Raw genomic sequence first — 14,412 nt, forward strand, 5'->3', positions numbered from 1 at the left:
AGCACCACAGGAAAATCCTTAAGGCGCTCTGAGAGCAGTGAAGCCACAGCCGTCGTATATTTTCGATATGTACCGCTCTTGTTGGAATTGAATGTGCCAAGTCACTTGAACACCTATCGTAAAAGTGTCTATAAAAGAGAGACAAATCTTCAACCTCTCTTCGATGTTTCAGATTGTCAAGGTTGCAAATGTTCTTGTCTCCAATCAGGCGGGTGGCACTTTTCTGGAAACCAGGGTATGCTTAGGGATGAAGCTACATACATGAGAACAATACTTCGAAGAAGGTCTGATCTGAGCTTTATGAAGCATCAAAAGACATGATTGTGCCAAAACATATTGGTGTCCATTTTAACCCCCAACAAACTTGTAGAAGTAGAAAGCGGAATTGTCTGTCCTCACATTATTGTATCCGGTTCGAAGACATTTTTCTATTTGGAGAAAACCGATGCTTCGGTTTTCGTGGCAGTGATTTGAATCTGGTTATTTTCACCCCAATTCAAAATCACTTCCAGATCCTCATTAGGAAATGCAACCTCCTGCTGCCGGTGAAGATATGCATCCACAGCCGATGTCCTGGAATCCAAGTGTGCTGTTGTCAGCACACTTGGTTTGTATCCGAGAGCAATCCGTCGATGGCCACTTGCAGGGAACATTTTTCCAGGAAGCTGGAAGGCCATACACAAAAATGATCTGACAAGCCATAGCATCGAAGTATGGCCAGCAAATTCTCATGCCACACAAGGTCAAAGGCTTTAGAAATATCAAGCGCAATAGCTCTTGACTCTCCATGGGTGCCTGTTGATCTTCGTTTCCGAAAGCCATATTGATGATCGCTCAAGATGTTGAACCTTTCCAAATATTTAAGGATCTGGTGGTTTACGGCTTTATCCATGATTTTTTATATCACTGATAGCAAAGCGACTGGTCTATAGTTATTTGTAAGATTTTTCTTGCCCTTTTTGGGAGAAGGCTGAACGCAAGCAATCTACCACCAAGAAGGAAAAACCTCTTTCTTGTAAGACAGGTTGGAAAGTCTGCAAAATACTGCTGCGAGTTCATTTGCGCACTTTTTCAGTACGATGACGGTTCTTAGCCTTTTATGTTACACGAATAGTTGTTTTCAAAAATAATTAATGTGAGCTCTTCACATTTCATAATTATGAATTTTCACCACAATTGTGTCCAGTGTTCCACCTCCTGGAATAATTGAATTGTCAGATATCGGAGTTAGGATATATAATCGAAAATATGATGTACTTACAGGATTATTAACGACAAGCTGACGAACTTTATGACACTGACCTAAATTTATTGAATTTCGATAATAAAATGAAGTCTCCAGTGAGAAATTAGGTTTTTCGGAGCACCCACCACTTAATTTCGTCTTATTTTGGACGCATTAATTGATGACTCATATTTGAAGATGACCGTACGATATTTGAGATTTGAATCAGATCGAATTCCAAAGGTTGAAACAATCCAGCAAAACCAGGAAAACTCGTTAGTACATAGATATTTGTTTATTATAGTTTTGTACTGATTGATTCGGCCGTTACTTGATGAAGATCGATAGTAATTTCAAAAACTACACCTCACGATTTGATTTCTACAAACTGCTACTGCTACTGTGCTAGCGAAACATGTTGTGATTTATATCTTTTCAAATAAAGTTTGTGGAGATCAAATCGTGAGAAGTAGTTTTTGAAATTTGAGGAATATTTTTCAAAAACAATTGTTCCATAAGAAACATTGAAATCCGAGAATGTTGAAAATCCTGGTTGAAACTACCCACGAACCAGTTCAGTCCCCATCACCACGAAAATAATCACTTAACATATCCTCACCCTTCGCTGGTTTTCAACAATGCACAAATTCCAAAAGGAATTGCCGAGCGATATCACTTTCGAACCCACACACCATAATAGCACGGTTCGAATTCTAAGTAGGCGGGAAAGAACACCTGAAAGTGCATCAAGTACTCTGGAAAGGAATATCAATGCATTGAATGAAGAAAATTGTGGGGAGGTGAAAAGAAATCGGTCTGCGGTGGTTGGGGTGGCTCTGAGCGTTTCCCGATAAAAATTGAAGAGTAATTGCTATCGGAAATTGGGTATTATTTTTCATCATAACAGTCTTTACAGAACAAGAAAATGCTATTGGGAAATGCAAATGAATGCGGTTCTCGGAAATCGTTCCTAAATAGATTAAAATAAGGAGAATGAGAGGATTTTATGTTTCTATGGAAGCGCAGCTTGTAAATACTGATGAGTGTTGAAATGGATTCATTGGATTGATTGGATGGAAATATATTTCGAGCTAGATTTTTCAACCCTAATTGAAAATCGCACAACGTGAAAGGAAATAATGTTTTAAACTCTGAAGAAAGCGTGATATCCACTGCATCAAATTGAAAAAGTAAGCACTGGAAAAATAAACTGATGTCTTTTGAAACGGGGTATCATTTGATCTCTATTTCCATTTGAGATTGAAGGGTTGGATATCATTACTTCAAAGGGAGAGGGTACATGATTCAAAATATGCTCAAAAATTCGCCCTAGAGATATAAATAGCTTGATGTCATTGATATTTCACTTACTCATTAAATCATATGATAATGCTTCTTTATAACAGGTTACAATAATTCGTTTTCTATACAAATTCCAGTTTTTATATCTTTGAATTTAATACTCATTGTTAATTTTTTGGCATTTTCTTATCTTCCTTTCAACTTTCCAACAGTACGAATATTCATGTTCTTGTAATATTACATTTTCAAAATAATATTCATTTTCATTTTATATTTCTTTTCATAGATCATCCTTGGTAAAAACCTGTAAGAATAACCAAAAATAAAATCGTCCGAGAATTTTTTTAAATGGAAAATATGAGAAATTGTCTTTGTTTAGTTTTCCTTGTTTCACCCTGTGTATCATATCTCCAAATACTTTCTCCATAAGATCTCCACAAGATAAGATCGTAATAATGAAATATCGTCAAGCAGAAGTAAAACTCCAGCACCATTCGTGTTGGGAATCACACGTTAGAAGGTAAGACCTCGTTAGTCCTTAGCTCGGACAAGTTTCGACTTTTGAGAGTTGTCGATCGTAGGGGTGCGACAGCTGGTTAACGGAAAAACACATTTTAAACAGATTCGACTGACAGAATTTAGTGCAACTGATACTATGAAAGCCAAGTTATAGTTTTATTCAACTTATGCACATTGTATTTGTGAAGCACGAAGTTGGGCCATACCAACACAAACAGTGTTGCCAGATAATATTCATACCAAGCAATAAATTCCATGTCAAAAAAACAGTGTATTGATACAGAAATGATAAGAAATATATTTTCTGTATACATACAACATATATGGTAATCTCTCCTATTTACAGTCATTCATTAATTATTATAAAAAGAGAAATAAACGTGGCAACACTGAACACGAAACTCCTCTTGTGCGGTTTTTCTTCATATGCGGTGGATTGACTTGCAATCTTCTGCATTCTAATTGCAATTGATAACTGCTCCTGATGATGTCCTGAGTTAGCATAATCAGGAGATGACTGAAACTGTCATCTGTCAGTTTTTATACAGGGTGATTCAATTAATATTGAAATAAAATTTTCTGGAAACCATAGAAATCACTTTGAGACTTTATAAGAAATACAGAGCTTTCAATATAAATCATGAAACTATAAAACAATAACAACAATTAATTGGCGCTCCGGAACGACTTCATTGATTCCAGTAGCTCATTTGCTTTTTCAGCTGCAGAAAAACCCGGAAAAAACCACATCATCTGCAAATCTTGATCTGCCAATGTTCCTCTCTTTCATGAAACAAGATGTAGGCTCCAATATAGAGGCTCCAATAAATGCAATATATCGCCAACACACTTCGTGACACGACTATCGTCAAACTTGAACCAGTCCGTTTCGTCTCCAACCAATGCGTAATAATGACCAGATTCAGCACTAGAACCACAGTAAACAATGACTGCATGAAGATTATAATAGTGGTTCACTAGATTGAAGTGTTCATCAATTTCGAACCTTCGTAAGAGTTTGGGGCTTCTGTCAGAGGTTGAGTCATATTTGAAGATTTATCAGTGTTATTATTAGATTGACAGGTGCCTCAGCTATACTTGTTTTCTTATAACAGTCAGTTAGATTGGCGCATGTTTGGCCATACAATCGATCATCACCTGTTAAAATTTCCATTTTCAGATGATTTAACAATAAGCTTTGTACAGACTGGTTATTAGTCATATTAGGAAACGCTAGTTGAAGTTCCAGAAATTCACATACGTTTTTGCTACCTCTTGAACATTTACTACAAAGTAATCAGGTGAGGATTTTTCCAGCAGAATATTTAGAAACACAAGACCAGATAGACTGTACGGAATCCAGAGCGGTCAGGAGTATAGATGCTACTATTTTTTTGCTCACGAAGAGTATTCAACAAGAATCCCAAGAATTCGGAAAAATACTTTTGTTGTCCTAACGAGTAGTGGACTTCAAAGATTACTGGAAATCGGTTGGTGAGAAAGATGATACATTCTTACGAAACTTTCGTTCTCCAAGTTTTTTCTCAAGATTTTCAGGACAACTCTCTGGTCATTCGTAAGGAAGAACATGTTTCACAGACTCATAAAAATTCAAGAATTTGGTGCGGTAACTGCCTTTCATACAAGTGGCAAATTCAGCTCATTTTTTAGATGTATTTTGATTGAATAGTTGACCTTTTAATATTATTTAAGAAAGGTACAGAGATTATATAAATGTAGAGCCCTAAAGACGAGTGCTAATTTTTGTCTTATTTGTATATTATAGAGTTTTCATCATCAAGTTCAAAAAAACTGTTCCTCATAAAACATTACGATGATTACTTTGGTAAAAGATTTCGGGAGTATAAGTGAAAACATGTGATATTTTTATTGTGAGGAGTCGGGGTAATGTGTTCGATTCTTTGGCAACCTATGATCTGTACTGCAATTCAATACAGTGAATTCAGAATTAGAAAGAAATGGAGAACTTCCATAGGCGTGATGAGTCGGTGAAAAAATAGATATGAATATTTTGAAAATCAGTCAGAGTAATATATCTGGGTACAGGTGCCAAAGTGAAAAAAAAATAATTTCAGTTGAACTGGTTTCAGTCATCTTCTGATGGTGGATGCTTACTCAGTTAAAGAAAAAAACGTCTAGAAATAGTGCTTGAGTTCTGGTATGAAAAAAGATTACATTTTTTCAGAAGTGACTTTTGGTTCACTAGTACTACATCTACAAACCAAAATGTGGAAAACTTGCGTAAAACGAAGGAAAAAAACGATTTCAAAATAAATTATTACCAATAGTTTGTAGAATATATACAAAAAATTCTTTCATATATAAACTGGAAGAAGTAGCCCTTTCCAAACAACTACTCGTACTGTCACACGAACATAGAATTCAACAAAAGACAATTGTTTTCAAACAACTTCTTTGATATGAATATTCAATTATATAAAAATCACTTTTTTCTATTGAGTATTTCATTTATGTGAAACACTTCCATCCTAAACAGTGTGAAATTCCTAGTATTTTCATTTGGGGAATACTTCTCAGAAACTCCAAAAGTTTTATCATCTGTAACATTAAAAAAATCAACTAAATAAGTAAATCAAATTAAAAAAAAACGAACACCAAATTCCATTAGGATCATTAGATATCACTTTACCGAAATGAACGTAAGACTAACACAAACTAATGATCCAGAAAACTTGATGATTGGCATATAATTATTCCAAGTTCGAACTTAAATTGCTTTTTCAGATCATTTCCTCAGAACAATCACTCAATTCAACAACCAAATCAATATTCAACAAATTATCCAGAAAACGAATGCTTCTGAAAATCGTCTAAACATCACATGATTCGAATAGGCGTTGTAACGATTTATAATAATTTCAGGGTAATCGAAACTTCTGCTCTTGAAAGGTCCATTACGAAACTGTAATTTACAAAAATAATAACAATCAGATCGAATACACGACAGTATCGTTAATCAAACCATTGTTAATAGTTTTACGAAGGATTTGTAGCACGAAAGAGTATCGAGAGAGGTCAAATCAGGTGGTAACGATAAGTCTACAGTTCGGACGGCGGAATAATACACATGTGTCACCAATAAAATACGCGAAAAACACACTTTCATATGACATCCTTATGAATAAAAAAGAATACAAAAGGTTTGTTCTGGTTCTAACATCCGAAACTGTTTGGAAACTGCGCAAGACAAACAAAAAATCTCAAACAGTCCAAAATAGTCTCGGACACTTGGTTAAACCAGAACGCATTTTGAGGAGACCACTGTGCCACCTGTCGTATATATGAAGAGATGAAGATGAGAAAATACTGTTGATCATGTCTATTTTGTTATGTATTCTTTAATTCAAATAAACAGAAAAACATCCTAAGAATAGCTCAAAGAAATTTTCACATGAATGCGCATGAGCAACGGGAACAGTTCTCAACAGTTCAGCTTCGAGAGCAAGAACGATTCGGGACGATTCAAGACAGTTTAGGATCATTTTGCAGTCGAAGCCAGACCAGAGAATTCATCAATTCGAACTTATCCTCAATAAACCAGAACGCTCTATATCCACTGCGCATGATCCTGACGTCCTAGAACCTGAATTTCGTAGAACCAGAACAAACCTAAAACAGCTAACATTTGCATTATTTTTTGACAGTTCTTGTTGGGATGATAGTCACTCATTAGGATAGTTGCGGTTCTAACATCCGAATCTGTTTGGAAACTGCGCAAGACATGATGCGTACTAGTAAAAACTATCAAACAGTCCGAAATAGTCTCGGACACTTGGTTAAACCAGAACGCATTTTGCTACCTATCGTATATATGAAGAGATGAAGACGAGTAAATACTGTCAATTATGTCCATTTTGTTATGTAGCGTATCCACATAAATGCGTATGAGCAACAGGAACAGTTATCAACAGTTCAGCCTCGAGAGCGAGCACGATTCGGAACGGTTCAAGACAGTGCGTCTAAGATTTCTGCCTTAGTGCGGCAAACCGGTATGATTTTAAGATTCGAGAATAGATAGGGCATCATTCCATCAAGGACTCCAATAATCAGAACAACCATCTTGACATAGTGATCTGGATAGAGTCTGCGGAGTTCGAAGAGAAACTCTCGATACTTTATCCGTTTTTCCTCCTCTTTTCTGACGACATTCGTCTCGCCAGGAGCTGAAAACTCCACGACAAATATCGTTTTGCTCTGGTGGTCGAGAACGACTACATCAGGCTTATTAGCTTGTATGAGCCTGAGGGTGGGGAACGAATAGTTCCAATAAATTCAGTACAATGGATTCAATATCCCCCGGAGCGTAGGGCAACACCGGTGTCTCTTCAATACCGTAAGAGTGCCGTAGATGGTAATATAGCACTCTTAGTGCCGCATATGCGGTCTCGGCTTGTTATTATTATTATTACATTATACATTTAATGTATAAATTTGAAAATATTCTCATAGAATGAAACTGCAGCAACGTTAGTAACAAATAAAAGTGGTGAAAAAACATAGAAGGTTTCAAGCGTCATTTTTAATGACGATTTCCTACCACGTAGTAACGTCTATATCCATAAATTTATAGTACTGAGTAGGTAATTACTGATTTTTGACTTTCTTTCTGCCCTAGGCATCTCAACTTTCAAATAGCATTCGAATTATTCTGATAATTCAAGGGAGAGAGATCAATATTCTATAATGAAGAGCAAATTTTTGGGCATTGTTTGCTCATACCGCCAGTTGACGCGATTTTCCACAAATTATCTGTAACATTCGAGATATAATTATCATTTCAATATGAAAACCAGAGCACAAACACAACGAATTTACGAAACAACACCCGGCATAGATCCGTTGTGCTAGGCAGAACTACAAATGCATTCATGGACTCTTGAAGGACAAACCTAATCAAATGAGGGCGATGACATATATCCTTATAGTGAAAGCTGTCGTGAAGAACAGAAAAAGAATCTTGTCGGCTTTGCAACTGACCGCCTTGAAGAACCTCTTTTATCTTGTATATTCGAAGATTGATTATCTGTCAATCCCAAAGATTGGGTCTTAGTAAGGGGGGCTGCCATTTACCTTACTGATTATTATATTATCTTTTATATCATAATGATACTAGTTTTCGCTGACGGATACAGCAATGTTGACTGTAACATTATGAATTATTATAAACAATCTGTAGCATCTGATACATATGACGGCCCATGTATTCTCAATAATTCTCAGCAAATTTTTTGTTTTTGTTACATTGCAGAAAGTTATTTAATATTCCAACTGACCGTGCAATAAGAATCAGTTCCACCTCAGAGAAACAAAACCTCATATACTTGATAGAAAATTTTTGCCCTTGTCAGATGTACAGTAGATAATCTGAAGTGACCTCGACATTTTGTGAGAATGTACACAATTCTTATGCGAGTCGGAAACGAAAAACTTCTTTTATGAGATTTCTCTTGACAAATTGCTTGAAGTTTGTTCCTGAATTCGGTGAAGCAGGTCAAACCAGATACCAGAAACAGCAGCTGAGATCTTGAAGTATCTTCTTTGTATGAGTTACAGATAAATAAACGCCAAATTGCGGATTGAAAATATCAGTTTTGAATAAACTGTTATTCAAGATTCAATCACAAATGAACGTTCCGTATAATCCAGGATAACTCGTGATCCTGATTAGGAAAATAAACTTTGATTCGCCTGTTAGCGAGAAAGAAAAGGCTGGGCTATTAGAATCTAGTCCAGTTGAATAATATCTATATATTCACTGTGATAACCCGATAACCCGAATGATAACCCGAAGACGATTGTGGATACTAACAATCGAAACGTCGTGACATAACTTGGTTTGGAAACTTTTAATTTCTAGTTTCATTTTTTGAATTGAAGGGGTTATATTTTTAGAAGTGATTAATTTTTGGAAAAGAAAGTTTTTGGCTTTCTACTACTCCATCTTGATACAAAAAACAAGTATGAGGGAATCTTCCAAGGAAAGGAAGTAATCAATTTTATAGTAAGTAACTCTATACATGGATGTGTAGATCATGCAAAGAAGTAACTTTCAGACACAAACTGAAAGAAAATCCTCCTAAAACAGGTTGGTTATTGCTTGTACCTATGTTATTTCTTTGAAACTTCAGTTTTTTGTTTATTAAAAATGTTATTTTTCCATTAATATTTTTAATTTCTTTCAGGGATTTCAAATCAAATTATATTATATTAGACAATGGAAGTCCGAACTGATGAAATACACCACGAAACATTGTCAACCACCTTCAAACAATGAAGGGTCAACTTTATGAAAATGCATTGACATTATCGAAAGATGACAGGGCTTGTTAAATATACAAACCCTAACAGATTTAGTTGAAATTTTTCCAAAAGTATTGTATAATTCATTAGTAGACCCAACACTACAGATCTATTCAATTTGTGTTAGAACGACATTTCAAATATATACATATCTTCATTGGTATCATCTATATTAATTCAACATTTTGTTGTCTCGAAGCATGTATTTGATTCATATATTTGTTAGCTTTTTTTACAATTTGTATTATAGACCATTTGTAGTTATGAATAAATAACCATTATTTTTGTAGCAAATGTATTTGAATTCATTGAGAAGCGTTTTTTTTTTTGTTACAGAAAAACGTAAGAGTGACAAAAAAAGATAGTAGGCCTTTCTATTGAAATTATCAACGGCCTAATACCGGTTGAAGGTTTTGAATAAAAATGTAGTTAACGACTAAACCGGATATGTTTCCAGTCTGAAAAATTTCATCAATTTGTCCCCAACTGAATTTGCCGAATCCTAAAGCAACAGAAACCGCTCCCTCCACATATTTTTTGACCGGAACGCTCACCTTCAATCATTTTCACCGATACATCGATAGCGGCACGAAACAAACATTGAAACTTTCCAATTTCCTAGATAGAGCGATGAATATGGTATCCGACAAAAAATATGCCGCTTCTAGAAAAATAATATACACGTATATGACATTTTCGACATAGGTCGGATGATAAATTTAAACAAATGTCACGGAAACCGGCATGACTTTGTTTTCACATAAATCTTCCGAACTTTATATGTGAATTTATAGTGCAGAAGAAGGCTGATAGTGGATTTTAAAATGTCATATCGCAGGTTTCTGACGAAGCTGATTATTATGTATGCCGCAAAGGCGATGTCGCCTACTTTCAAGGGCCTGTGATAACCGTGTGTTGAGTTTAAGAAATGAAAAAGATACAGAATCATATTGAAAAATCATTCATGAAAAAGGAAGAGTTTCCCGTTAAAGATAGAAACACACATTTTCAAATAGCTTCTGTTAGTATATTCTAATGTTTTTTAATTCTTCTCTGATAAAGTGCATATCTGAAAAGGAGGTATCTTTATCATTACTGCGAAAATAAATATCTCATTTTAAATTCATATCTTCCTTCAATTATACCCAAGATTGAAAAATTTTCTGATTATTCTGCAGCCTATTTGTACAAAAGTTAGTAAGGATTAGAACAAAATAATGAAATAATCGATAATGACATCAGGTTGCAAATAAATGTTGGAAAAATTTTGCAGAAGTTTTCAGAATTTTTCAACAAATCAGGGAAAAAATAAGGAGGAAGTGAAATATTGAAATATTTTTTGGCAATTCAATTAAGGTTCCATTTATTCAGACTTCTGGAAAATTTTATAGTTTTTTTTTCATTGTTTCAAGATTTTTAGGGAAATGTTAATTGATAGACACTACGGACTGACCTACTGACTCACTAACTCCATACAAAAAAATAAATATAATTTAAAAAACACGTTTTTGAAAAACATCGTACTGAAAAGTTGAGAATATATTTTTTAAATGAGCTTAAAACAATAAAGAACGGAAAATATTAGTATAATTGTGAAAAAAGCGACGGGCGCTTGATATACCAAAAATATAGCAGGAAGCGCCCATGCTTTTTTCACAATAATACTAGTATTTTTCGTTCGTTATTGTTTTAAGCTTATTTAAAAAAAAAATTCAACTTTTTAGTTCGATGTTCTTTAAAAGCGTGATTTTTAGTTTTTTAAAACTATATTTATTTTTTACTTTTAAGTTTCATATGATATGAAAGCGTGTTTTTTTAGTTTTTTAAACAATATTCATTATTTTGATTTTGTTTTGAACAACCTATCAAGAAGTACGTATAGCGCCATCTGCCCGCAAATAGATCAATAAATATCAAGTAAGTTGCGTACAGCGCCATCTGCCCGCGAATAGATCAACCAATAATGCCGATAATTCTGTCAATACAGATCCAGAACTTGAGAGTTACAAACATATACAAACAAGCATACATGCATACATATATACATATATACAGGTGTAGTTAATACAGAGAATGTAGAAAGACTGAAGTTTCCTTAGTGAAGCAATACTTTGAAAGGCACATTCGTTTCAATGCCACCAGTATTTGCATATTTCAGTTTTTTCAAGCAGTATTCAATTGAAGATTTTAGTTGATGGGAGCAATTTCAATCTGAATTCGCTCGAAACATCATATATTTCGGTGTAACAAGAACTTGTAACTGCTATACCTGTTGAGTCAACTGACGATGGAATTCAAATTACAAATTGTCTCGAAATCAGCATACCATAAAGACATGTTGATGAAGTAAATAAAATAGATTCGGAATATCTGAAATGTCAGACATATTTCAATTTCCGGAACTGAAATGAAACTTCATACTTGGCAACGGCATTCTCATCGCGAACTGTTGCTATGACGACTCACCTGGCAAAAATACGGAACAGATTCAGGAACAGACTCCAATAACCCTGTAATTGCATTAGCCCTTGTAAACAATGTCGCTGACGCTGCTCGATTATCTATTCTACTCGGACAAGAGCGCTGAATTTACTACGAAGCAGGTGGGGTAATGGGCTGTAGCAAATGAGGTTTTGTACTGGCACTGTAATTAATTTTTTCTCGCCAAACACTACAAACTTCGTTTCCGTTAATAATGTTTATTTAACAAAGTTAACGCCGAATGGAAAATGCATGTTCTGTTGAACTATTTTTCTCGTAAAACACCAGATAATTGTAGTTTCATTCTTTCAGACCATATCAATAGTCAACTGAATACAGAACTAAGAACTTCTGAAAAAGTGATGTGTAGTACTTATGCAACCACATTTATGTAATTTCATGACCTTGACATCTTTGCAGAAATGACATCATCAGAGGAAGCAAATATCACAGCAAGAATGTATTACTTTAATTCACCTAAATGATTATATACCAATAAATTGGTGGATGTAGCCGTTACTACGTGGTAGGAAATCATAACGAAGAAGAAAAGAGAATTGAAACTTTCTATGTTTTTTACCACTTTTATTTGTAACTAACGTTACTGCAGTTTCGTCCTAAAAGGACATTTTCAAACTTATACATTAAACTAATAATGGTTTATTGCATTAGCCCTTATTTAGCACTCCTGTAGGTAATAATAGAGGTACTTGGCTTCATTAAGTTCCCGAATTTACAATTTACACTGGGGATATGCTAATTTGAAAACCGGTGAGAAAACTAAATCGATTTGATCATTTAACAGGTTGCACCCGCAATGTTTATGGTTGTGAATTTCCAAGGATTCTAAAAAATTGAGTTTGTAACCCTTCCTTGCATAGGGTAAAATTTCTGTACCGTTTAGATTCGGGAACTACTCCATTGGTTTATGTGTGGCGTGATGGGTCATTGAAAGACCTAACAAATATTGGAAATAAGAAAAATGAATAGAATTTTAATTTTGCATCAACATATAGATAAGGTTTGCAGAAGTGGATACTTATTTACGCAATTATCTCGCAACCTTGACGATAAGTTTTGATCGCGACGAAGTAAACGTTTCCACGTTAACGAGACTCATTCGGTTTCATGTATATGTATCGGAACCCTCATTGAAACATTTGGAGAAATGATGAAAACAAAAAGTTTCAAATACGTGAAGCACTTTTCTGGTTTTCCAAAAGCAACGGATCTGGAGCTAGTTGAAGAAGAATTATCGCCATTGAAAGATGAAGGTAAATAGATCAGCAATAGTAAATGTTTTCATGAAAATATGAGTTACGATGCGAACGGATAATAATGAATGATATACAATAACCGATAAACGGTGACAAAAAATATTGAAAACGATTAGCAAAAAGCCCAAATTGTTCCTTCAAAACATTGTTACTTTTAACTTACAGAAAAGTATTTGGAAATTTCTTAATAAATATGACCATCAACCTGAAATATTAAAAAAGAAATCTCATTACCAGTTACAAAACAATTTGGTTCCATGATTTCTTATTCTTGCTGTTTGATATCGGTGCCATATTATCCATTGAAAACTGAAGAATGGAAAAGATGGTAATGGTACAAACATTTGAAGTTCAATTGAAATAATAAAAAACATCAAATTTTCAAGACAGATTAGTATTTTTTATGATGAATAAGTTGAAAGCTCACTTCCCAAAAAACTCATCTCTCCTAAAATTATTCTTTTTCAAATTCCAATATGATGAGAGATAGACAATCAAAAGCTTTCTTTCCAAAAATTATTCTCTTTCGAAAACATTCCCATTGAAATTTAGGTGAAATTCCTACGACTAATATTGAACCAACTAATTATATAAACGTACTGTCATTCTGACAAGAATAGTTTTGTCACTTTCGGTGACATAAATTAGTAATGTTATGAAAGAAACGAGTGCTTGTAATGTTATCCGAAATGCTCCTGATGAGTGTTGAAGACAAATTTCTCGTCCCAAAATTTTGAAGTACTCCATTGACTATTGACAATGCTGGTGTTTCATATGAGTGGCATTTTGTATCAATACTCATTTATATATCATATTGTGTAGCGTTCTTATGAAAACTCAGCTAAGGACTTCTGTAAATCATTTTCTCGAACCAAAACTAGTTTGTGAAATATAGGGAAAGGATCTCCAATTTCTTGAAGTCATCAGACTCATTATCAATGAGAAATCACCAATGATAAAATATATGGAATTTAGCAGTTTCTGAGTCTATTTAAGTGTGAATGGTCTTACCAAAACCATCGATTTCTTCAGCGTACAGAAACCTTCATAAATTCGTGAAATCAATGCATGTTGAGTTCAGAAATCTGACTTCGAAATTTCATGTATAATAACTGATGATTGCAATCAATCAAGGCATTTCTATTTCAGGCAGGAGTTAGTAGAATAATCTGCCTACTTCAAGAAAAAATTGTGATTTTTTACATCGATGAAACATCTGGATCTGAAAAGGATTTGAAAATCATGTACGTTCAATTTCATCACCAG

At 34.4% G+C, this 14,412-nt stretch overlaps 1 protein-coding gene across 5 annotated transcripts in view; it reads right to left on the reverse strand.

The window, feature by feature from the left end:
- The window catches only part of LOC111506585 (discoidin domain-containing receptor 2), an 842,991-nt gene that overhangs the window by 335,837 nt on the left and 492,742 nt on the right, over positions 1-14,412 (reverse strand). The window lies entirely within an intron of this gene.

Source organism: Leptinotarsa decemlineata, unplaced genomic scaffold, assembly GCF_025532065.1.
Source record: "Leptinotarsa decemlineata unplaced genomic scaffold, Ldec_3_MD MMD2_tig00000035_RagTag_RagTag, whole genome shotgun sequence".
Classification (NCBI taxonomy): Eukaryota; Metazoa; Arthropoda; class Insecta; order Coleoptera; family Chrysomelidae; genus Leptinotarsa; species Leptinotarsa decemlineata.